The sequence below is a fragment of the Microtus pennsylvanicus genome, chromosome 7 (assembly GCF_037038515.1).
Source record: "Microtus pennsylvanicus isolate mMicPen1 chromosome 7, mMicPen1.hap1, whole genome shotgun sequence".
NCBI classification, from domain to species: domain Eukaryota; kingdom Metazoa; phylum Chordata; class Mammalia; order Rodentia; family Cricetidae; genus Microtus; species Microtus pennsylvanicus.
This window is the reverse complement of record NC_134585.1, coordinates 27,379,484-27,405,011: the sequence shown is the minus strand read 5'-3', so window position 1 is coordinate 27,405,011 and position 25,528 is coordinate 27,379,484. Positions and strand designations below refer to the sequence as shown.

At 47.7% G+C, this 25,528-nt stretch overlaps 1 protein-coding gene across 4 annotated transcripts in view; it reads left to right on the top strand.

Annotated features, from left to right (window-relative positions):
• The window catches only part of Nck2 (NCK adaptor protein 2), a 118,750-nt gene that overhangs the window by 380 nt on the left and 92,842 nt on the right, over positions 1 to 25,528 (top strand). For 2 of the 4 annotated variants that reach the window (XM_075980268.1, XM_075980265.1), the window contains exon 1: positions 390 to 672. The exons of the other annotated variants lie outside the window; for them this stretch is intronic. The gene's annotated coding sequence lies outside the window, so the exon portion shown is untranslated. Of the gene's footprint in view, positions 1 to 389; positions 673 to 25,528 lie in introns of those variants that run through there. 4 annotated transcript variants of the gene reach the window in all.

Sequence of the window (25,528 nt, the reverse complement as noted above, 5' to 3'; positions counted from 1 at the left end):
GAAGTGACATTTTTATGTAAGTCACTTTTCTGACGGACACCAGGCCTGCTTGGCTGAGAGTGCCGTGGGAATGCTTCCGGGGAGGGGTGTGTGCGTGTGTGTGTGCGGCGGGGTGGGGTGGTCGCTGTAGGAATCTAACGCACAGCGGGGGTGCGGAGACCACCCGGTGGGACTCGGCGGCTGGAAGTCGCACAGCCTTAGTCTTCCTTCCCCCGCCTGCCTGCCCCTCCAACACCGGGAGAGAGCGGGTTGCTGCGTGGAGCCCGCAGGCGGCGCTTTTCCCGGGCCCGGCCGGGACTCCCAGGTGGGTCCCCCCCGCCCGGCGCGCGCCGAGCTGGGCCGGCCCCTGGGCGGCGTCACGGCAGCCGGGGAGGAGCGCGGGCGGGCGGGGAGCGCGCGGAGGCGGGCGCTGCGCGGGAGGGTCGCCGCCGCGGATCGCAGGCCGGGGCGCGCGGCCGAGCGGGCGGCGGCGGCGGCGGCGGGGAGGGTTCGGCGGCGGGCAGGGCTCGGGGCTCCCGGGCCGGCGGGGTCCGCCGGGGCCGGCATCGTCCGCCCCGCGGCGGGAGGAGGGAGCGGCGTAGACAAAGAGCGGCATCTGGGCGGGCGCAGCGCGGCCGCCGCCCCGGGACCCGCGCCGCTGCCCTTCGGCTTCGGCGTGCGGTGTGCAGCGAGGTAAGGCGGCGGGCGGGGGCTGAAAACTTGGGCGGGTCGGCGGAGTTGGGAGTGAGGGAACGGCGGGCAGGGACCGCCCGGGAAGGAGCAGGGAGCGCGTCCCCCTGCGCGCCCCGCTGGTGCCCTCGGCCCCGCCGCGGCCTGGGCGTCTCCGAGCACCCGCACCTCGGATCCACACCTTTCTGCGAGCCTTCGCTTTCCTTAGCCCCGGGCTGGCGTGGGGGTGGGGCGCCCTCCGCGGGCGGACACCGGTGACCGAGGACTGAGAACCCTCGGGAGCACAAGCAGCCCTGGCCTGCGGGCTGGCGTGGGACCGAGCCGTGGCCGGGTCGCCGGGCGCGCGTGCCTGGGAAGAATAGCCTGGGATCACAGGGCGCCGGCGCTAGGAAGCGGGAGGCTGTGGTGGCCGGGGAGAACTTACTGTATTTAGAACTATTCGTGATCCGGCACAAAGCTTTCTGTCACGTAAGAGGTCCGTGCCTCCGTGCAGGGCGCTTTTGTGCCTGGTTCCAGTCCCTGCGCCCTGCCCGGCATTTCCAAGGCTTAAACCTCCCGAGCCAAAGTTTCTCCCAGCTGCTCTGCCCCTTCGGTTTATTCATGGCGGTTAAAGTAAGTGGTTCTGCAAGAATTTGCTGTGTGACTTTCAATGCCCCGACGGCACCTCCCTTTTGAGTACTGTTAGCTTGGCATTGTGTGGAGGGGTTTGCTTTGCAAAACGCTGTACTTTATACACAGTAAGGATTCTCCTAGAAGGTGTACGCGGGATGCTGGGTGGCGGTTAATGGATAGCAGACGTGATTTACAGTAATATTGAGACTTACAGTAATCTTGAGAACAGCTTGGGGACACACAAGTGGAGTGGGCCCTGCTACCCTAGCCTGTTCAGGTCGGCAGTTTGCCCCTTATTTGACTTATCTTGCTAACAGGTTTAAGGCTAGTCCTGCCAAGTTTGAGTCTGCCTGGGATGAACCGGTCCCAGTTTGCCCCAGTTTGCACCGTAGGTGCACAGGCCTGTTCCTTGGTTGGCCCCAAATGAAACAGACAATTGGCCAGTGGGCATGGCTTGCTAGGTACCCTCCTTCTCTGCTCCTCACCCACTGCAGGCTTTTCTGCAGGGGATTTTGAGGAGGAATGAAAATAATTTTGCGCGTGTTTTAAGGCTGGGTTTTTGGTATAGTTAACAACAGTGGTTTTCTAGTGTAAAGGTCACTATTTTTATCAAAACATCTAAACCGTGCTTCTGGGCACTCCCTCCATTCTCTTTCCAAGAGTTTATAGATACAGAAACTTAGAAGCAGACTTTCGTGAATTGCCCAGGTTACTAGAGCGAAGGCAGCCAGTGGCCACAAGGAAAAAGTGCATTTTAGACAGTTAAGGTTTCAGACCTTCAGGCTGTTCCTAAGTGACCACAAGGGACCATTCTACCTTAAACTTTCTTGCATCCTGGTCGGTTAATGTAGTTTTGATTGAAGAAAGAAAAGGTCCCAGTGGTCCGAGACAGAAATTGAGAAGTTGGTACGGCTGTAAAGCTTGGCGTTAACAGCTCGCTACCTGCCTTGCTCTCGGCCTCTTAGCTGTGCAGTCTGGGGTGGAGAGTTGCTCTGCTTGCTAGCTAGCTTATCAGCCAACCTGTGGAGAGACTGGCCCCGTAGACTGGGCAGAGCATATAAAAGGTGGTTTCCAGCTCCCTGTAGTCCGATTCCAGGCTTTCAGCTTTTCTTTCCCTACATGCTCCTTGCTTCGGTCTTCTTCCTCCCTGTTCTGTTTGACCCTGTCATATTCCTGACCTCTGTCATGAACATTGAGGGACTGAACATTCCCAACAGACAGCGGCTTCCAGGTGTTGGGGAAATGCGCTTTCATCCTTGTTAAATCTCCCCGCGTTTTTCTTGCTGGAGCAGACTGGATGACCCCTTGAAAACACTCGGAGACTCGCTGATTATATAGCGACCCGGAGTTCTTTATTTGATCTCTTGAATTAGCTTAATTTGCCCTGGCAAGGCCTGGCCGGGTTGCTCTGTAAGGCATGCATGCTTTCCTAACTGACGGGCTTGCGGTGTGCACTGGGGCTGACATGGCTTGTGGAAATGATTTTTCTGATGTTCAGAATGGGGCTTAATGACGGAAGAGTTCCAGATTGCTTGCTGCAAGTGCAGAGCTGGCTAGCCAGCCGTGTTTGGGAAAACTAGTGAGGTAACTTTGCTTACAAATGAACTGGGAACTCTTGACAGCTCCCCCCAGAGACTTAGGAACTTAGCTTTCCCATCCAGAGGGAGGGACTTCAGTGTGTGTGTGTGTGGGGGGGCTTTGGAATTGTTTCTCTTTCCTAAAGTGAGAGGTGGAAACATTTCTCTGGGTGTTTTCAAAGGACAGAGATAAAAAAAAGGATGCTGTTTGTGCTGTTAAATGCCCACATTAAGGCAGCTCAGAAGGCGGTCAAAGCGCTGTTTTAAAACAGCCACCGTGAGAATAGTTCATTTCTCGAGGTCTTCTGAGTAGCGGGACTTTTAAAATGACTTTATTTTTCAGCAGTTTACTACACAGGTATGGCAGAGAACCTGATGTTAAAGCCTCCTTAGGGAGTTACAGCCTCTGCACCCCACTCCTACCCCACCCCCCACTCTGCCCCCTGGAGTACACTTCCATCCGAGGTTCTCAGTACTCAGACCATGGCAGTGAAGAGCATTCTTTAGATTGAAATAACAGTGCTATGTTAGGGTCACAGTGTTATTCCCCATCTCTGACTTGTGCCTGTATGAGTAGCCCAAGAGGGATCTGGTCCCTTTCACAGCTTCCACGAGTGTGTTAAGTTTAATTCTTCTTTTTGTTTTGTTTTTTTGTTTTTGTTTTTCAAGACAGGGTTTCTTTGTAGCTTTGGGAGCCTGTTCTGGAACCAGCTCTTGTAGACCAGGCTGGCCTTGAACTCACAGAGATCCGCCTGCCTCTGCCTCCTGAGTGCTGGGATTGAAGGCGTGCGCCACCACCGCCTGGCTTAAGTTTTATTCTTTTAGTGGCCTTTTCTCTCCTGTGTCTCACCATCTTGCATCTCAACTAAAAGGCAGTGAATGTGTCCTGGGACCTCCTGCAGAACTCTCTTGTTGGTTTCCTTTGGACATTTGTGGCCCTTCTCCCCAGCTGTCTGCGGTGTTTCCTAACCTGCTGCAGACTTGATGCACACTTAGTAACACAACCTTGGTTTCTGGGTTGTGCTATTGAGGGTGGCAATGAAATCAGGATCTTTAGCCTATGCTCAGAACCATACCACACCATACCTAGCCTGGTCCCCAGGCCTTCCAGACAGTGAGGGAATGTGATCTGGTGGCCTCATTTGGTAAAGTCTCTGGTCAGGCGAGTCCCTGTAGTGAAACCTAAAGACAGAAACAAACCGTGGAATTCCTTTATAGCCCTTTACACGTCCTGAAGCTAATCTTACGTAATCCTTTTTGTGCACCTGCCTTAGACTTCCTGGAGCCAACAACCCCCCCCCAGCCCTGCGGTGGGCTGCCCAAATGGCTTTTGTAGTTTTGATTTATGGTCTCACTGTGTAGCCTATGCTCTCCTCAGACTGATCCTTCTGCTGCAGCCCCCATCATGCTGGGATTGCAGGTGTGCGCCATTGTGCCAGCCCCAGTGTTTGATATTTCAGTGGATAACGCTGCCCACGTCAGCCTGTTGTTACTGCTCCGGCCAGTGCACTGGCTCTTTTTGCTAGGAAGTAGATATTTGGTCAGTGCCCTTCTTTCTGCTGTCTGTACTCGTAATGTTTTTAAGAAAAGAAGGTTCAGGTTGGCTGGGCGGTGGTGGTGCACACACCTTTAATCCCAGCACTCTGGAGGCAGAGGCAGGTGGATCTCTGTGAGTTTGAGACCAGCCTGGTCTATAAGAGTTCCAGGACAGGCTCCAAAGCTACAGAGAAACCCTGTCTCGAAAAAAAAAAGCCAAAACAACAACAAAAGAGAAGGTTCAGGTTTACTCAGTTCAATTTCATGTTGAAGATCCATAATCTGAAATGGTGAGTGTGCGAATTTCAGGACTTCATTTTTCTTTACAGCTGAATAGTATTCCACATTGTCGCTAACTGTTCATCTGTTGAAGGACATTTAGGTTGTTTCTGTTTCCTAGCTATTCCAAATAGGGTAGCAATAAAACGTGGCTGAACAGGAGTCTGTGGAGTAGGATGAGGAGAGTCCCTTAGGCATGTGCCAAGGAGTATACAGCTGGGTCACATGCTAGATTTATGTGTAGTGGTTTTTTTTTTTTGCTTTTTGTTTTTGAGGATTCTCTCTACCAATTTTCAGAGGGGCTGCACTCATTTGCATTTCCACCAATACTGGGTGAAGGTTGCTCTTTGCCCACAGCCTCGCCAGCTTTTGTTGTCAGCCGTTTTGATGATCTTGGGCATTCTGATTAGGGTGAGATGAAGTCTCAAAGCTTTAGTTTGTAATTCCCCGATTGCTAAGGATGATTAGCATTTTTTTTTTTTGAGAAAGCACTACCAAGCTGAAGGCTCTCTGAGCCCTGACACGATGCCATAAATGGAGAATTCCACCCTTGACCTTGTGACAAATTGTCCAAATTCGGGTGGACATACTGCCTAAGATTACGCTCAGTGCATATATAAAGTGGGTATGAAACACATGAATTTCTTGTTTTGACTTGGATGTTATTTCCTCCAAGGTGTGACATTTGCAGGTTGTAGATCGGAACAATAATAAATAACTAATTTATCAGCGGGATAAGCAGAATTTAGCTCAGGATTTCTGGCTGGGGGTGGAATAGAATGCACATACTTCAGAGGCTTACACACTTCAGGCCCCGAACAGGTGGATGAGGGACATTCAGCCTGTATTGAAATTTCTTCTTTTAAGATGGTTTGAGGAAATAGATGCATTGGCTAACCAGTTGTTCAGAAACCTAAACTTTTATATAATGAGATCAGAATAAGACATTAGATATTAATGTGATTTAGAGTTTCCAGAGTAATTTTTGCACGCTTACTGTTTAGTGTTCTGCATAGAGTGGCATAGTTGGGTCTGACTCTCATCTGTATGAAGACTAGGATCTAGGACAATGCCAGGCGTTATAGATCCTAGACTTAGGTCTTCTTACTCAGTGCCCTGTCACCACTCAGTATGCAACAGATGAGGCCACAGTGTCACTGAGTCCTGGAGTATTGTCATAGCCCTTCGGTGTTGTCTTGGTTAGTTTCTATTGCTGTGATGAAACACCATAACCAAAAACAAGTTAGGGAGGAAAGGACTTGTTTGTTTATTTACTTATTTATTTGGTTTACATTTCCACATCACAGTTCATCATTGAAGGAAGTCAGGACAGGAACTGAAACAGGGCAGGAACCTCAAGGCAGGAGCTGATTGCTGCAGAGGCCATGCTGCTTACTGGCTTGCTCAGCCTGCTTTCTTATACAACCAGTGAGCTCCCTCCCACAAATCTATCCTGTGCTGAGTTGCAGGTGTGTAGGGATGTAGTTGGGGCAGTGCACATGCGGGCTCACTTGGAAGAAGAACCATTTGTGTGGCGGCAGACGGGAGATAATGGCAGTGACTTTGTGTCCTCGCTTCACTTTTAGGAGCCAGAGCTGCCTCGAAAGTCTCCCTGTGTGTCCAGTGCATCCGTTCCTGCTTAGTGTGTGTTTGGTCTGCTTGATCTTTTGTAGTAGAATGCTACACACTAGGTGGCTGAAGCAACAGCAAATTTACTAAGCATTCTGGGAGCTGCAAGACCAAGTTATCATGCTTCCTGGTGTGGCATGCTTCTCTTGCTAGTATTCTTGTCTCTTAACCCGCACACGTTTATTTATTGATTTGTTGATGATTGATTGATTGTATAAGCTCAGAATAAGGTGTCTCTGCTGTGTCTTTGTTGTCTTAGAAAGGTAGCAGTTCTATTAGATAACTCTTATTGCCCGTTATAACTGTAGTCTTCCCCAGTTGCAATGTTACTTTTAATTACATGTTTGTGGGTGTGTGCTGTGGCTATGTATGTGAGTGCAGGGGCCTAAGGGGACTAGAAGAGTGTGTTGGATCCCCTGAAACCGGAGTGTGAGAGTCAGTTCTGAGCTGCCTGTCATGGGTGCTGGGAATCAAACTCGCCCTCTGCAAGAGCCGTCTGAGCTCTCAACCAGTAAGCATCGCTCCGTTCCCAATGTGATAATATTGCTGCTTTTGGAGATGGGATCTCACTGTGTATCTCTGGCTGGCCTGGACCTCGCTCTGCAGACGATGCTGGTCTCAAACTCACACAGAGACCCTCCTGCCTCTGCCTTATAGGTGCTGGGATTAAGGGCATACTCCACCCCACCAGGTCATTCAACTATCTCCTTTTTTGTTTTGTTTTATTTGTTGAGACAGGGTTTCTCTGTATAATAGTCTGGCTGTCCTGGAACTCGCTTTGTAGACCAGGCTGACCTGGAACTCGAGAGGGCCGCCTGCCTCTGCCTCTTGTGTGCTGGGATCAAAGGTGTTCTTCACCACTCCCAGTTTCAAAATATCTTCTTTAATGTTCTGTATCCAGATATGTTTGGCCTTCAACATCTGTGGTTATATTTATTTATTTATTTATTTTACTAACTCCAAAACTTGAGTCTGTACTAACTATACCGTATTTCTTAATACAGTTTCCTTACCATTGACGTTACTGGATGTTCTAGAATGATTTAGAATATGTGGGATGAAGTGCATAGGTGAGGTACAAAGATTGTGTGATGTTGTTAACAGAAGTGATAGAGGCATCTGAGGATTTGGGTACCCCGGTGGCTCTGGAACCAGTCTTCCGTGATACTGATGGAGGATTGTATCGTTATTTGGGGGTTAGGGCTTCGGCATGTGAATCTGGGGCTACAGGTCCCATCTGTCACAGTGTAACACTGTGTTCTCAAATGGCTGATTTTAGGACAGGCGGTTGCTTTCAGCACCCGGACCTGGAATCTGTTTATCTTTGTCTGAGGACAACTGCCAGGGACTGTTTGAGAATAGCGAGGAGTTAAAAAGAGACTGTCAGCTCATTGAGTCTAGCCCTCAAATCCCACGGCAGGCAGGGAGGAAGCCTTGGCACTGGCCTTTGAGGCTTTAAGCAGAGCGATTAAAGACAAAAAGGCTTGACTCAGTCCATTATGGATGCTTGCCCTCACTGTGTGGTTTGGCTGTGGGCACTTGCTGTGTTTTGCTTGTGCGTGTGTCCCCCACCCCCTACGAGGACTTTGATAAATCCCGTGGATGGTGGGTTTTTGTATGAGAAGAAAAGCGTCTGCTGACCCCCGAGAGTGAAGTGTGGGGCAGGGAACGCCACTTCAGTGGCAGTGCTGTGGGCATGTGAGCGGTGAGTGCCCTCTCTGGGCTGTGCCTGGTGAGGTTCAGTGAGACGTCCATACCTTCATCTGTGTGTCTTCACCGCCAAGGCCAGTCTGTTGTTCCCGGTGACCCCATTGGAGGGTGGGGGCTGACCTGCCACCACTTTCTATCCATCCATATAGCTCCGTTAGCCCATGCTTCCTGTGTCGCCTCTTTTTGTGGTTGTTGTTCATTTGCTTGTCCATCCATTTGTTCAGAGAATCAGCTATCTTTCCTAATTATTTTCTGAAACTTCAGTGTCTCAGGCTGCACTATCTCCTGTCCTGCCTTGCTCTGTGGTGCTATCCTCTTCATCTCTATCGGCTCGTTCATCTGTGAATCCCTCCTCGGCCCCCCAGTCTGGTTATTAGCCCTGTTGATTCCACCCCCGAAAGTTTGCCTTTCTGTGAAACTCCGCTCTATTCCTTTTCCTTTGACGTTAACATCAAAACAGATTCTAATTACTCCTGCCCATCTGTTTGTTCATTGTCCCCTAACTAAATCAGTTATGGCTATCATCTTACATGTGGTGACTCTCCGCCGCCCCAGGCTCCATGTGTGAAGATGTTCCAAGCCCCTGGTGTTACAAATGCAGACGTACATACGCACTGTTGCCTCTGTTCTCCAAACCTCCCTCTCCCCAAAGCTACCGTTGGCTGTAACCACACCGACAGTGGTGTGCTCAGTCTGGTAAGGAGCCGCTCCTAGACACCGCTGTCCACTGGGGCTGTTCAGGGCACACCCTCGACTGCCGCGCTCCTGGCTGAGATTGTCTGCAGAAAGCACCGTGGGTATGTGCCTTTTAACGCAGAGTGTCGCCCTGTGAATTCCTCTTGAAGCCATCAGTTGTCAGGAGCCGTGCCCTCCCATTGAAATGCCACGGGAGTGACCCGTGCCAGCCCCAGATGTGACTTTTAAGTGTTCTCAGGGCCACATTAAAAATATAAAAAGAAACAAGTGTTTTTCTTTACCCATTATATCTGAAGTGTATATGTGTAAAGTATTTATGTATCTCATAATATATGATCTTTATAAGACATAATGTATAATTATATTTTCCTTGTTGTGAAGGCTTCAGAATTCAGCACACATGGTATAGTTACAGCACACACCTTTTCCTTTTCCTTCTTGGTGCAGTCTGGCTGGGCCCATAGCTGCACGGTTGGGAAACTTGGGGGCACACTTTCCATGGTGTATGCTTTTTTTTCCAGGTGAAGATAGTTAAGACTGGTAGTTAGGACTGCAGAAACAGTTTAGGGTAATGATAGTGAGGCAATGATTCCGCTTTTCTTTGGATGTACAGCAATTTAGTGTGAGGAATGTTTCTCTAAAACATTTTAGGGGACTAAAATCGTATTGGACTAAAAAGTATACACACAGACACGCACACATATCATCCGTGTACTATGTGTGTTTTACAAATCTTTTTAAAATGCGTTTTTAATGCTAGAGATTAGAGATGTAATCTCTAATGCCAATGTAAAATAAGTTCTTACATATTTCTGATTAGTGCTAAGTACTTAATCTGTATACAGGTATAGAAGCTAAAATTATATTTTTGAGTGTTTTTTTAGTGCATGTGCAGACACACATACACACACACACAAGTGCTGCACTAGACATTGTAATTGCTGTTGTAAGAACATTATAGACAATAACTCATTGAACCTTCACCAGACCTGAGTTTGCCTTTTATTTTCTGCCTTTTATTTTGGGAAAAAAAGCAAGGGCACTGGGTTGGCCGCCTGATGTCACAGCCACTCAGCTGGTAGTCTGGGACCACTGTTCGCACCACCTCACCCTCTAAGTTAGACCACCACCCCTGCGTTAAGATGTGTCCAAGATGCATGAAACAGAACATAAACTTTCATGATAGTTAAGGTTTGAAAACCGCTGAAAGAAAAAAATCATTGGTAGGGAGTGGAGCTTGGGTACAGATTTATTCTGGAAACTTCTTGGCTACATGTGAAGGAAGCTCTGGACTTTGGAAAAACTCAACGAATAAGTTCTCCGGTGGCCTTGAAGAGGTGACCGTGAAGGGTTACCAGTCTCCTGACTGTTCCTTGGTGCCTATCTGACATGAGTGAAGCTCTTGAAGATTTCCAGGTTGACTTTGATATCTTTTCTAGTCAGAGAGGGCGGGGTTGCTCCTTAGGCTTAGTCCGCATTCTTGGAAGCAGCTGCTACCAAGTCCCCACGGGAACTATGGCACTGGCTGCCATTCCAGGAGAGCATGTTTGTACCAGACCTTCCCAAACTTGGCCGGTAGTGTTTGGTGTGCCCTTGGGGTTATCAGGAGGCTTTTCCAGGCGCAGATGAAAGTGCCTGGAAATAATACCATCTGTCCACGTCTCTATCGATCTTCCTTCAAGGATGTGCCTCAATTTAGTGATATATGATTCCGGCTGAGTATTTCAGGATGTCTGTTACGTCAACAAATATTTTAATTATATCACTTATTTTAATTATATCACGTAGGAAGCCTGGCTGCAGAGGCATTTACTGCCTGTTTTCCCTTGCCTCCTTCCCTCAGCTGGGCCCATTTTATGGGTAATCACTTTATAAGCTTGTATGAAGCCTGTATGTATGAGGAGGGCCCGTCAGAACAGGTAATAAAGTGTTCTTACATTACTGTCTGTGATAGGAGCCGGCTTGATGTTGACATAACGCACAAGCTGTATTAGTGTTTTTAAGTTTAAAAGCATTTTATTTATCTATGTATCTGTCTATCTGTCTATTAAAGGCAAGAAATAAAGGGTTCGGGGAGTTACATTAGAAATTTTTCAGAATCTTGGTATGGATGAGCAGTGAATTTAAAGAAACAGACTCTGCAGAAGCTAGCAGGCTAGATAGTAAAATGGGCCTTTTCCTTCTCTTGAATTTCCCTTCTGCGCTTTTGGGGTTTCCCTTAATTTCTTCATTCTTGTGTGTGCTTCAGCGCAGCCAGTGGGCTTTTCTGCGTGGTCTGTCCACCTGGGTTCGCACACTCTCTTTATGTCCTTGTTCGTGGTCTCCCTAGGATGTAGCCTGCTTGACTTTAGAAGACAGACTCTTAGCCCCTCTGATCAGTCCTCTGCTTTGCCTGGGCGGAACTGAAGCGTGTTTGATGAACCGCTCGTGGGTCAGGAGTCTCGGCGTTCTTTTCAGACTCGATCGTGCCGTGTCCGGCTACACGCCGTCATCCAGAGAAAAGCCGAGTCTGTCTTCTGTAGAAGTGGATTCTCTTTTTCATGAATGTGTCTAGTGGGGCCAGAGTTCCATGCTTAAGGGAGAAAATAGGTGTTTGAACATGCTGCGTGTTAGTTTATGCTCAGCTTTCTAGTCATTCTTGGATCTGGTTTGCTATTGGATTGGATTGGGAAATAGAGGCAATCTGCTTTTGCAAATCCAAAATTACTCCCCCCCCCCAAGGTTAATATCTTGAAAAACTTGATGGAGGTTTGAACATCCTCAACCCCTATCTTTCAAACACATTGATTCTCAGCTGGGTTGGTAATGTCTGGAGACATTGTTGTCATGTTTTGGGGTGCTGCAGGTGGCTAGTAGGTGCAGACTGGGGTGTTGCCATCTTGTAATACATAGGCCTGTCTCCACAGCCAAGAATTCACTGGCTCAGAATGTCCTTAGTTAATCAGTCTTGAGGTGAGCAAGTGCTGTTCTCTCTCCATTTAAATGCTTAAGTTGGTGACAGTAGACGGCATGCACAGTTGCTTTTAGGAGACCAATTTCATTCTTTAATCAACACAGTGACGATAATGCATGTTTAGAACTCCCGAACACTGTTTGTACATCTGTGCTGTCAAGTATGTAAAGGAGCCTCTTCTGTGCAATTGGCTTGTTTTGTCTGGAGTAACGATAAAGTTTGTCAGTTTGCTTGTCTGTGTCCCATCAGCACGTTTGTGCCGCATACCTAGGAAGAGCTGATTGTTGCATCCTGACACCTGGCTAGGATGTGAATCGAGTCCATTGCTCTCAGAATGCCCACTGATGTGGGAATGGTGGAGGGCCCTTTATCACTTCCTTACTCGAAGGCTAATCAAAGACATCTGCTTTCTTAGAAACTTGACACTGCTGATTACCCCGAGAGATGTGTTTATTACTAAAGTTCATGGACTGCAGGGCTCAGTCTCGGTTTTGAGCTGGGTGCATGCGTTCGTGTTTGAATGTTTGATGTCTGTACGGTCCTTACTCTCTTCAAAGGAGAGAACACAAATACCACAAATTAGACCTTAGGAAGGAAAAGGAAAGGGAAAATTCTAATTTGGCTGTTAGTTGCTGACTCCCAGCGTCTACAGAACTACCGATTAGTCAGCCTAGGATATGATGACTGTCTGAAGCCCTTTCCCTTTGTAAATAGGCTCTTTCTTGATCTAGCAGGGAGAGAAAAAAAAAGAATCCTTGAAATGTGGAGGAGGACGGCCAGTTGGAGTTGCTTTATCCCGAGAGCTGTCTGTTTTGCATTGATTATTTCCTGTCCTTGTTCTCTTCCTCTTTTGACTTAATTTCTTATCATTCTTCCTGTTCTGCTGCGAGGATAAATACAGTAGCGAAAACTGGTGCAATTTCGAAGTTCCGAGAGCCTTAAGAGCGTAGTCCATCTTTTCTAAAGTCCTGCCTCGGGTGGTTGACGATCCTCGGGAAACTTAATGGTAACTCTTGGGGAACACCAGGAACTTTGGAATTTACCCGGTGCTGATTAGTCTGTTTCACTTTTTGTTGCTTGTGGTCTGGTCTGTGGGTGTCCTTTCTTCTTCCAGTGAGATTGGATGTTTTGTATGTAGATGAGGAAAGTACCGAAACTGGTCCGCGGGTTCCCAGCCGGGACTGGCTCTGTGAAGGGAGGTCTGCAGTGTGGCGATCTTGTGGCTGCTTCTGAAAGCTGTTGGTCCTGTCCTCCCTTGTGGCGTATCTCCTTCAGCCCTTAAGCATCTGCCTTAGGTGGGGATTTCTTGACTTTTCATTATGCTTCGAGCTGGATTAAATCGTATCCTTCAGAATTTGATTAATAGGCTTATCTAAGTTTGAGAGTCTGAAGTCTTGATTCATAGACAGAGCGGAGGGCCTCTACTGCTGATTGGGCTAGTTACAAAGTTCTTTCTACGTTCTCTTGATACCTGGCCTGTTTTGTGAAACAAGGGGTTACTGCAGTGTTCTTTGAGTCCACTGCCTTTGGGGCTTTTAAGAGTGGTGTAGTCTTTAGTTGGGAGAAAGTGTCCAGCAAGCAGCATGGATAAATGATTTAAATAGATACCGAGACCTGCTACTTGTATCAGATCCTGGATGGTGGTTAGGGCTGGAAGTGGGTAGGTGTGGAGGTGGCAGAGCTGTGTTGTTTTTCCTGACCTGGCCTGTGTGGTGGGCTACTGGTAGGGTTGTATTGTGAGTAAGTTCACTGAGTGAATGTTTATCGATACCCCTATGTGCCAGGGCTCTGGGAGCCAAAGACCTACTACCCTCGGGGAGCCTGGAAACTAGCCTGGAGATCTTCCAAGTTCAGCCACCTAGTTCTTTTAACAAGTAATTAAAATCACCTTCCTCACGTTTTGTGTTGGAGGTGACGCCACAGAAAGTCTCTCCCACCCTCTGCAGCCCCAGTAGAAATGTATTTTCAATATTTTGGAGGACGATAATGCTTTCCCAGGTTCCTCGGAAATGGAGGCTAGAATAGTCGCTTGAGTGGAGTTGTTTGTGACCGCTGGTGGCTACCCCAGCACCCTCATTTTCTCCTGGCCCTCTTTCAGGGGCCCAGGTGAGAGTCAGGCCGTTCGTTTGCACACAGTGAACTCTTGTGTTTTCGTTCAGCTAACCCTGTTCTTTCCAGATAATATAAACTCAGCTTGTCTATTGTTTCTTTACTTAAAAAAAAATCACTAAGACTACTTATTGCTGCTTTTAGCCTAAGCCAGCAGTCAGGTGGCACACAGATAACTTATTTTATGTTTTAGTTGATAGTGGTGTAAATGCATTTCCTCCCATTTTATTTTTGTTTTTATTTATGGTTTTTAAGACAAGGGCTCACTATGCAGCCCTGCTGGTCTGTAACTCACTATGTAGACAAAGCTGGCATCAGACTTGAAGATCTGCCCCCCCCACCTTTGCCTCTTGAGTGCTGGAATTAAAGGCATGGATCACCAGAGCTGGCTCATGACCTCACTTTCTTGTTTAGAGCAGTGGATGTGGCTGATGAGCCCTGTGTGGCCATTGGAAAGGCCTGTTTTGTTTTCCCCTAGGTCTGATTTGGAAATTCTTTCCTTTGGAACTTGAAACTGTTTCTTACTCTAGTATGAATGTTATTTTTTGCATGAGGGTTGCACCTAGGGCCTCCTAAACACCTTCTTGTTTTTATAACGGCAGCCTTTGAGACCCCGCTCCTAGTGCCCAGATCACAAAGGTGTTCTGAAGGTGAGGCATTCCAGAACTCTTTTCTAGCAGTGGACAGAGGTCGCCTTTTATGTCTAAGCTCTGATTAGTATAGGAAAACAAACTAGTGTTGCCTGCCAGTGTACTGATGACTATTCATGCTGAAGCAACCCCATCTCCTTTGGCTTTGGTGACACGGATTATTGTCATTTGTGAAATACTGTAATTATTAATGACAGACTGTAGTTGAGGCTTCGTGTTTCTCTTGGACTTAATTTGAGAGTAAGCCAAGTTTAGTTTGGAGATAGGAGGCTTGTGATGGGATTAAAGGTAGAACAATGCTTGGGTTCCTGGTTTCGGGCCTTGAGAAGGAGAGCATTTTTACTGAGTCCTTGTTCAATTTCATCGTAGGGTATACGTTTGCTCATACAGTCTGTTTTATCGTTTGTGTATCCCACCACACATAGTATGTTCTGTTGGATTTCAGTCATGTACAAACCTCATTCCATTGTATTAAACTAAGCAGTAATATCTGTCTTATCCTTTTATCTTTCTTTTCTTTGTTTTTAATTTGCAAAATTGGTATTAAATTCAGAACCTAGAGTCAAGAGCCTTGAGCCTGCTGGGCATAGGCCCTCCCACCGAGCAGTATCTCCAAGCTCTTTATTTTCTTGAGTACCATGATTCACTAGTTTTTTTTTTAATCAAAGTACAGTTTGTTATTGTTCAAAGTCTACCGTGGTTCTTTGTGCACATGTATGTATTTTATAATTTACATGATGTCCACCGCTCTCTAAGGATCCCCCTATATAGCACAAACTAGCTGTAAATTTGCTTTGTAGCTCAGGCTTGAACTGGAGATCTTCATGTTAGCGAGCCCTGTGGGCTGGAATTCCAGGGGTGTACCACCGTACCCACCCACACCTATTAAGATATTTTCAGATGTTGGAAACATACCCAGCACGACTTCTCCTCACTTCATTTGAGTGGCATTCCTGTAGGGCCCGGGTCACATGGAATAATCAGAATTGATAGGTGTCAACAAAAGCCTGTGCTGTGTTTAGAGTTTTATAATTAATACCTACTTTGCTTTTCTGTCTCAGGACCCCACATTCCCTTTGTTCCTGTCATTCTAGTTTCTGTGGTCTGGCGTAGTTACCTGGGGTGGTTCCAAGGACATTGGGCAGGTGTTTTGAGCGTGATTTAGTTTCCTCGTGATAAGATTGGAGTTGTGGGTCGAGAGGTGAAGTTCCATGCTCTCCATATCAAGGGTCATGCTCTATTTCATTCTTGTTGCTATGCTAGAACGCTGACAAAAAGCAACTTGCAGCGTCAGGGCAGGGGATTGTATTTCATCTTGCAATTCAAGATTATAATTCTTCCTTTGGGGAGGGTCAAGGCGGGAACTTGCAGGAGCTAGTCACATCCCCGGTTGAGAGCGGAGAATCAGTTCATGCTTACTGCTCAAGCTTGTTGCTTGTCACTGCAGTTCAGGGCCCAGCCATGAAGCGGTGCTACCCATGTTCTGGCCCCCCTTCCTACTTCACTTAACTTTATTAGGAAAGATCTCCCACAGGTGTGCTCACAGACCAAGACTTTCTTCCCCGGGCGGTTTTAGATCGTGTCAAAGTGACAGTTAAACCATTGTAGGTATATGCCGTCAGCATGGTTTGCAACTGTTAACCTCAGTCACCTGGTTGAGGTATAGGTTTCTCTAATGTTGATCTTTTCCCTTCTTTCCATCCCTGGTCTTTGGGAAAAGTCATTTTTGGAGCCTGTTGTTGGGCTCTTCCACCTGGAATGGTTCTGTGTCCCGTAGCTGTTTGGAAGTCTTCACGGGAGATGCTGACCTGTGCAGCTTGCGGGAGATGATTTGAGTGGCTGTAGAAGGCCTGACAGCATGGCTCCTTGACGCTGTGGTAGAGGAGGTGAGAGGGCAGTGCTTTATCATAGTTCTAGAATGTGGTTTCCGTATGTGGAGAAGTGTGAATTCTCGGGGCCTGCTTTGGACGTACTGACTCATTCTTCTGAGACAGATTGATCTGGAATTGTGTTGAGCGAGTTCCCCAGGTGATTCCGATTAGCGTGGAAAGTTGAGGGCCTCTGCTGTGGATTAGCACTTCGCTCTTGTGGTCACCCTGTGCTGCTGTGTATACTGAGTCCCAGGGCTCCACGCAGGAGCTTTTATCCTCCCTGCCTGTGCTGGCTAGTCTTACGTCAGCTTGACACACAAACTAGAGTTAACTGAAAGGAGGGAACCTCAATTGAGAAAATGCCACTGTTAGATCCAACTGCACGGTATTTTCTTAATTAGTGACTGATGGGGAGGGCCCAGCTCAGCGTGGGTGGTTCCATCCCTGGGGTTGTGGTCTTGGGTTCTAGGAAAGCAGGTCAAGCACGCCATGGGGTGCAAGCCAGTAAGCAGCACGCCTCCATGACCTGTGCTTCAGTTCCTGCCTCCAGGTTCTTGTCCCAACTTCCTTTGATGATGGACAGTGATACAGAAGTGTTAAGCCCAATAAGTAAATAAACCCTTTCCTCGCCAACTTGAGTTTTGGTCATGATGTTTCATCACAGCAAGAGAAACCGTAAGTAAGACGCTGCCCCTCCCACAGTTTCTAGCGCCTCGAACTGACTCCCCCTTTATGAGCCTGTGGTCCCTTTCTTTCTAGATAGACAGCTTCACTTCTTGGTTTGGTGGTTTCAGATTTGCAGTAGAGGAAGACACTGAATGACAGCTCTGAGATCTACAGACCTCTGAGACAGTCTGGGCCAGGGAATGGAGGTCCTGAAATGCTAAGTCTGCCGGAAATCAGTTTCATTTCAGGGAGGGAGGGGCGCTCAGACCCCATGTGGATGGTGTTCAAGTCAGTCAGAAACTCCTACCCAGAGGGCGTGCTGTGAAATAGCTTTCTGACTCCGAGGATTGGTTGATTGAAGTAGGTGGACAGTGGCCTAAAGTGGCTCTGAAACCTTGGGGACCAGATGGCCCTTGAGTCAGGTGCTGCCTGTGGAGGCTCTGGGTAGGAATAGGGTTGGCACAGTGGTCCAGATCTGGTGCTGAGACTAAGTGTCTCCAGATAAAGAGCCTGCTTGCTATGTGTTGCGTCTGTTAGGCTTCCTTTCCTACCCAGCCTGCCGAGCTAGGGCAATCCCCTGGCCCAGGATTGTGGGATGCTTTGAGTATGCTCTGGGCAGGAGTTAGCTCAGAAGCTAGCTTGGGGAGCATCTTGAAGACAGCCTTTTGTTCTCCATTGACTTACTGATCTGCAGTTCTAGAGCTGTCTGCTTTTGGGGGTGCTGGGAGAAGAGTGCTTGGCCCTTCTCTTGAGTGCATACAAGGTCATAGCCAAGGCCTATAGCTCCTGTTCCCTTTATCCCCCAGTAGTGATGTCGTTTGAGTGTGAGGTCAGGGAACAGGTGACTCCTCTGCATCTCCAGAATGTCACAGGTTGTGGAGCCTCCCTGCATTTGTACGAATATTACGGATGGCTCTGTATTTGCGTATTAAAATGACTGAGTACAAATTTAGGGATGTTTTTGAACTTGTTTGACACAAACACACACAGACTGATTTTGTTTTTAAAAAGGGTCTCGCTCATTTACTGACAAGTGGTTCAAACGCCTCTTCTCAAGAAAATTCCCAAGACTGAGATTGCAGACCATGTATCACTGTCTAGCTAGATTTCTGGTGTTATTTGTTTAGTTTTTATTTACTTATTATTTGAGACAAGGTCTTTCTATGCAGCCCAGACTATGTAGACCTGACTGGTCTTGAACTCATTGTAATCGGCCTACCTCTGCCTCCTGAGTGATGGGACTAAATGTGTGGGCCATCACACCTGGCTCTGTTTGTCATTTTATTTTGTTTGTTTTGTTTTTAAAAGAAAAATCAGCAATAGTTAGCGATTATAACTGTGAATCTCGGTGGCTTTGTGTGGAAGTCTCTTGACTCCTTGACATTTATGGGCTGGGGAAGGTTCAGGGCTGGTTTGTGGAACTGCCTGCCTTGGGGCTTTCCTGTCACACGGGGCTGCTGGAAGCCCCAGATGGCCTGTGGGAGGGACCTGGGCCAGGGGCTTCTCTATTATCTCCTCTATTCAAACCAGGGGAGGCCTGGCCTGAGGATGCAGCTTCTGTTACATGCTGGGCAGGTTTGGGGGTAGGCGGCACAGGCCTGTGGTCAGAAGTCTCCTCACCTCAGCCTTCCCTTAGAGTCAGAACCGTTCAGAAACTCTTCTCTGAAAACCAGCTTCTCTGTGCTCCGGCCCTGAATTTGGGATCTAAAGGTTTGTTAAACCAGGTAGTGGGGACCAGAGGGTGAGGGAGGGCTGATGTAATACAGGGTTCAGGTTTAATTTCCAGAGAAGGGTCCTTAGCCCACCCGCACCCCTCTGCTGATGACCTCAGAGGTGTTTGTCGTCTTGAGATGGAAAAAAGCAAAAAAAAAAAAAAAAACAGGCATTTTTATTTTGTTCAGCGTCTAGTTCATATATACTATTTCCTTTAAGTGTGACTGTAGTGGCAGAGTCTGCAGCTTTTGCGATTCCAAGGGACATGATGGCTGTATGCTGAAGACAGATTCTTTTCTGCCTTCCTTTGACCTCTCGTTAGGTCTGCCTGCCACTCTTCCCTGTTGTTCACTGTGTTCATAAAGAAGCCCCGTGGTGACTGTATCAAGTCTGGTTTTGAGTCCCAAGTTATTAACTGTTCTGATATTTAAAAATAGCCCAAAACCAAAACCATTTAAGACTGGGGGACTCTTGAGGAGGGAGTCTGCAGCCTCAGTATTGTATCACTGGAAAAAAATCAGCAGTCCTTAGAGATTTATAGATGCACAGGGCGCGGGAAGACCCGCCTGTCTAGAGCCAGCATCATCCTGTCTTTCCATGATGATGATGCCCCTGCCACTGGCCAGAGGCACTCTGCCTAGGCCCTACAGGAAAAGGGCTCAATTTTGTCACCTAACAGAACTCTTTCCAGCCTTGCGATGTTTTATCTACCCTCAGGTAGATAACCAAATATATTCTCCAGAGGAAAAATGTAAGCATACTTTAAGTTATGAAAGGGGCTCCCTCATTGTTTTTATAATGGAAATTAATTATTTAAGTTGTCATAGTAGGAAAGTCTATATTGTTCCTTGGCTAAAAGCACTAATGTAAATGTGTTTGGGGATAAGTGGTCGTTTCATAGTATGGCAGTTGGGTTGGGGCTTTTTAAAGACTTATGGTGACTTCTAGGAACAGGAAATGTCAGTAATTTGAAAACTCTCATGCATTAAGGCTTTTTGGCTCTCTTGGGTACTGTGGCAAAGCAGCCCTTGGCTCTTTTGACCCCGTGTTTAGAGACAAATGCTGTGAAATTCAGGGATAAGAATTGGCATAGGCGTTGCTTGCACTTGGCTTCTCTGGGCGCAGCGCTGTAAATACCAGAGGTGAGAAATTCCCTCCCGAGCTGGCCTGCGTAAAGGATCCTTCCCACAGCACCAGGGCTGCGGCAGGAGGAGCTGATATTTATTGAGTACTTAACGGGGTTGAGCATTTCATACCTGTTGTCTAATTCGATTCTCTCTATAGCCCTGCGAGGCTGCCCTTCGCCTTGTTTAAAGAGGAAGTGGCCGGCTTGAAGGAGCTAAGCAATTTATCCAAGTGCTGGTCTTGGCAGCTTTGCTCTGGAGCCTTTTCCTGGGGGTGTGTCATCTCTGCACACCTCTGCCGTCTTGCTTGGCGTTGGCCACAACCACGATTCGTAGGCGTGTTGCACCTGCATTTTCCAGGTTAATGGATGGTGTGTAGAAGGCATCCTTAATTATTTTAGCCTTGCAATTGGAGTGGACGTGCTCCCTTCCCTGTGGCCACCAGGTCCATATGTTTATCTGTGGCTACCATCCCGGGACTGCTGCTTTCGGGGTTCAAGCACAAAACCCAGTGAAGCTGCCTCAGAATTTGATAGCCAGTCCTGTCTGCCTGGGAAAGAAACCAGCTCTGGATGTTTAAAGAGAGGTTTGTAGCGTTGCCAGGTAAAACGCTGTTCTGTAGGTACTAATAGAACTCCAAGTACTTTACTGAGACCCAGATTCATCCCTTTTTCTCCCCTCCTTTCCTTCCTCCCTTATTTACATATAAACTTATTTATACATTGCTTTGGATGGAATCCAGGGCCCCAGATACGTTGGGCAAGTGCTCTACCACTGTGCCACACCCCTGGTTTGAGACCTTGGCGTCTGAGATACAGTTTTCTGCCACTTTTTACTTACTTGGTTCCTGTGAAATATTTCTTTGAATGATGAGGATAGCATAGTTTTTTCTTTCTCATAGAATGCATGTCTTAATTCTGATTTTTTTTTAAGTACACGTGCTGCTAAAATGCACACAACAAAGATGCCTCAAGACAGTTGTGAGAAAGAATCCCCCTCTTGTTGACTTAATCTTCTGATCTGTGCATTTGTGGTCTTCATATTTGTGACCGCTGTGTCTCACTGTATAATCTCAATATGTCCTCTTCATCTCACTACTAATCTTTGTAGTATTTGCTCCTTTTAGTGTAAGCTGCCTATTGAGTCCGCAGGCCCGTCCCTGTGCAAGCCGTCTATGGAGCTGGACATTGAACTTTCACTCCAGTAGACCTGATGTCTCTACATCTGTCTCTGCAGCAGAGTCCTTTCATCAGCATAATTCTTAAGAGGAGGCTGCAGAGCTTCATAATATGGATATCTTTATGGATATTTTGATTCGTTTTGCTGAGATGTACCGTCAGAGTCACACCAGTTTCCAGTAGCACAGAAGTAAGTTTTACCCAGGCTCTGCTTCCTTGGAGGTCGGAGTGTGCATGGCTGCTCCAGAATGGCACTGGAGTTCATTCTCCCCAGGGGATCTTGTCTTAGAACGGTGAATAACAGCACCTCATCACCGCTGCTGTTGTCAGTCAACCAGGATTTGTATCCTCTGTGACTCTGTGTCTATTAGAATTGGTTTCCTCTTAAGCAGCCCTTGAATTTCAGGGGTAGGACTGGGACTCTCTGACTTAGCCCTGCCTCTTGTCGGCCCCCGTGGGCAGCCCTACTGTGTGTTTACTGGGGAGCATGTGATCCCTTCTTTGAATAGACTCCCCGAGAGCCGATGAAACACTTAGTCTCTGCACGTCCTTTGCTCTTAGGACACTCTTGTCAGTGGGTTGTTCTTTGGGCCACAGAGTTAATGGCAGAGTTGGATTATCATGCTTTTAGTCAGCTTCCAAATGAAACAGAGGTCTTGCTGTTCCTTTGTTGAGTAATCTGTTTCCTGTGGACGCTTGGAATGGGTTGCAGGTGCAGCCACGCATCACCTAATGTTGGGGGCGGGTGTGTTTGAGAAGTCTGTCATGTGATTTCATGCCACAAACCTAAATGGTCCAGGAATACCAGACAGCAATATTACACTCGGATAAGTGTGGACTTCACTGTGTGTTGGGTTTTTGTGTGTGTGTGTGTGTATGTGTGTGTTCCGTTGTTTGAATAGTCATGATGACAGAGCCAGAGCAACACAAGATTAAATTGAGCAGAAGAGAACGCAAGGCAATCAGGAGACACAGTAAGGTCCAAGTATTTCAGACTACTGCCAGTGCCAGGTGGCAGAGTGGTTTATAGTCAACTTTTTTTTTTCTTAAAGGAAAATATAAGTAGGAGTACAGGCCAATGATAAAATGCGCAATACAGTAAATATATATGCTGGGAGCAATCGTGTATCATCAGGTATAGTATCCTGCGTACAATTGCATGTGTACTTACACGTGACTTGTGCAGAGTAGGTGTGTTACATCAGCCTCACCACAAACGTGTTTTGCTGTGCCAGGGTGGCTCTGATGTTACCAGGCTGTATGAGGTTTTCTGTTCCATTATCCCTTCAGAGACCACTGTTAGGGATGTGATCTGTCAGTGACTGAAATTCCATTGCGTGGCGCATGAGTATTTTCCATCCACCTGCCATGCCTGAAGCAGTCAGATAGCCTACCACAGGTGCTGTTGGGATTCTAAAGTTTAGAAGGAGACGTGTTGTGACTGGGCATCCCTGTAGGCATGGACATTGGGCATGGCGTGCCCAGACTGCAGACTCCCGGAGGTAAGTCACAGGCTGTGTGTTTTCAGCTGCCACCTGTGCATTCTTCCATTCTGCTGCATCAGGTGACTAATACCTGCTTTTATTACTTCTTGCTCAGCATTTGCTACCAAGCGTGACTCCCCCAAATTACTATTCTAATTCTCCATGAGGTTTTTATGGTGTTTCCCCTGATTTTCCAAGAGTGCAGAAAAGTGACTGTGTGGAGTCCCTTATGAGAAGTCTTTTGAGGGAAGTGGGAGGGTGAAGAGGAGATGGCGGAGGCAGTGGGTATAAGAAGCCACTGTGCTAGTGGTCCAAGCTGCACAGAAGTCATGGAACCCTTCCAGTTGGGAACCGAGTGGCCCGAGGATGGTCCTGGAGGTGCTGAAAGGTGTAGGAGAACTTGGTGGCCTCTGTTTTTACCTGCCTTAGATGCCCTTCTCTCCCTGGACCACTTTCCCTTCCTGCAGAATCTACAGTGTGGCCTGTACTAGGGACCCCAGGGATGGGCTTCTGCAGGCCAGTGTGGTTCTAGTCACACACTTTGCCTTTGCTCCCAGGGCCTGCCTAGGTTTTGTTTCCTACATTCTGTTTCCTTCTGTGGTGGGATCTGTTAGATTTGTTAATGGTTTTTAATGCCTTCGAATTAGTGTCCTGATGGACTAGCACCTTCGTTTTCTTGATGTATAATGCTGATCAGACTTGGGAGTGGGGGGAGTGTTGGTCTCAGAGAGAACCCTGATGCCTTTGAGTGTAACTCCTCCCATCTGGGTGTGTGGCCCCTGCAGGGAGACTTAAGTAGGAAACTAAATTTTGTCTCTTGATTTGACTGATGTTAGTAGTCTTAGATGGAGCCAAGGACTAGTTCTTCTGATGCTAAGCACCTTCCATCCGCAAACCTTGTTTCTGTTTTGAGGGCCTGCAGGGTTCTTTTCCCTCTGTGCGTTTTCTCATTGCGCTGAGTTCTGTGATGTTGTGCAGATGAAGGCCACACTCAGAATGTTGGACAGTCGTGCTGACCTTCCCCTCTCCGTCCGTCCCATTGGCTCTGTCCTGGAAGCCCAGAGCGTTTGATTGTGGAGTCTTGTCTCTTCCTTTCACTCTGTATTCCTGCCATTTTATTGATGTCACGTTGTTGGGTCACCATAGGCAATAAGCGACATAGGCGACATGGGTAAATCAGAGGTCTAACTTTGACATTACTGGTAACCACATTTCAAAAGTAAGAAGAAATGCATGGATGTAATTTGTCATTCAGTTGCTGCCTCTAGAGTCTGGTGTTACCTCGAGAGTTCACTGCACGCCTGCATGGTCGTTTGTGATGGACAGCGAAAGTTTAGAAGCCTGACAGCGCATTAACGTGGCAGGATTTTATACTTTCAGCCTTGTTTCCACAGTGGTTCCGCTGGTATTTTGCGGAAGGTATTTTTGTAGATGTTCCAACTTACTGATAAGACACACTTATTTAGGAATGTCTCTCTCCTCACGTATAGAACAGGGCTTGGCAAAGAGCCCATGGACTGACTCTGTCTCACCACCTCTTGTGGGATCAGTCTTATTAGAACACAGCCTGGGCAGGCGTGGTGGCACACATCATCCTAACACTTGGAAGATGGAGGCAGGATGATCAGGAGTTCAGGGCCATCTTGATGCTGGATGAATCCCTGTCTCAAGGAAACAAACACAAAAAACAAGAGAAGAACACAGCCTGGATTGTTCAGTCGTGTGCTGTTTATGGCTGCCTTTGTGGCAGCATCGTCAAACTGAGTAACTGGGCTTGTGACCTACAGAGGCTGAAATACTGTGTTTATTAGGCCCTTTCTGGAAGAGGCCTGTTTACCCAGGATGCGGGGAAGTGCAGGACTGGAGTGGGATGTTGCTTTATTGGAGCCTTGCCTGTCTCTTTCTTGGCACCAGAGCCCTTTCCTTTTTTCTGGGGCAGGAGGAGGAGGCAGCCTTCAGCGGAGGGTTCCTGAAACACTGTGTGGTTCCTGGCAGATAACAAGCCCTTCCTAAACGTTAGCAACACCCCCTATCTCTCATCCCGTGCTTTAATCGGTAGACTTGCTTGTTTCTTCATGGGAGACTTTGAGAGACATTTCAGAGTATCACCCAGTCGAAGCGGAACGTAAGCTGCGCGTGCGCATTTCGGATGCGGCTTCGGTGACCCCTGCCACCGCATTGAGAAAGTAAAAGGAAGCAGACAGGTTTAATAATGTGTGGTTCAGCCCAACAGAAGCCACGTCATGCCAACATATAGTCGGTGTAACAAATTACTACATCCCAGCCTCTCCTGAAGACTCCAGAGTCCCTCTCCATTATGTGTTTTACTGTGTAGCACGAGGAAGCCACCACAGTCGAAGGGTTCTATAATAATCACTCCTGACACGGACCGTGCAGGACTGCTATATTCCTGACAGGCTGTGAGCACTCGGTTCAACAGGACGTCCCGCCCCCCCCCCCCTTCAGATGCCAGCTGCGAAAGACCCTCCTGTGTTTCTGACTGATCTGTTATAAGTTCCCATGACTTTCCCTTCCTGTTCAGAAATGTCCCTGTGACAACTCCCCCAACTCAGGAAAGGCCTTCGGTTCACCTGCAGTGATGTGGTTTGTAGACTTCAACGTTCATTAGGAAGCATGCAAGTTAGGAACGGCAGGGGACAAGGACACACAATGTGGCTGGGGCTGAGACAAAAGAGCTGCAGAGTTTCCATGTCCTCCGCATTTCCTTTCAGAATATCACCCCAAGGGGCTCACCGAACCAGGAAGTCCCCAATCCAGTGTTTAAGAGTTAGGACCCTGTCACTGTCCAGCCCCCCCCCCCCAACAAGCAATGAATGTAAGGCTGACATCGCCCGCTCTTTCACTGTCTCGGGACCCCGGTACCACGTTCCTGCATAGGCACAGGCTCAGTTGTGGCCTGCTGGGGCTCATAATCCTCTGTCACTCAGGAAATTCCTGGGTTTTCTGGGAGCTCTATATGAGAAGCCAGGAAACAGCCCAGAGCTACTTTTTTATTGTTTCCATGACAAGGCCCACCCCTTCCCCACCCTATCCCCACCCCTTCCCCAGCTG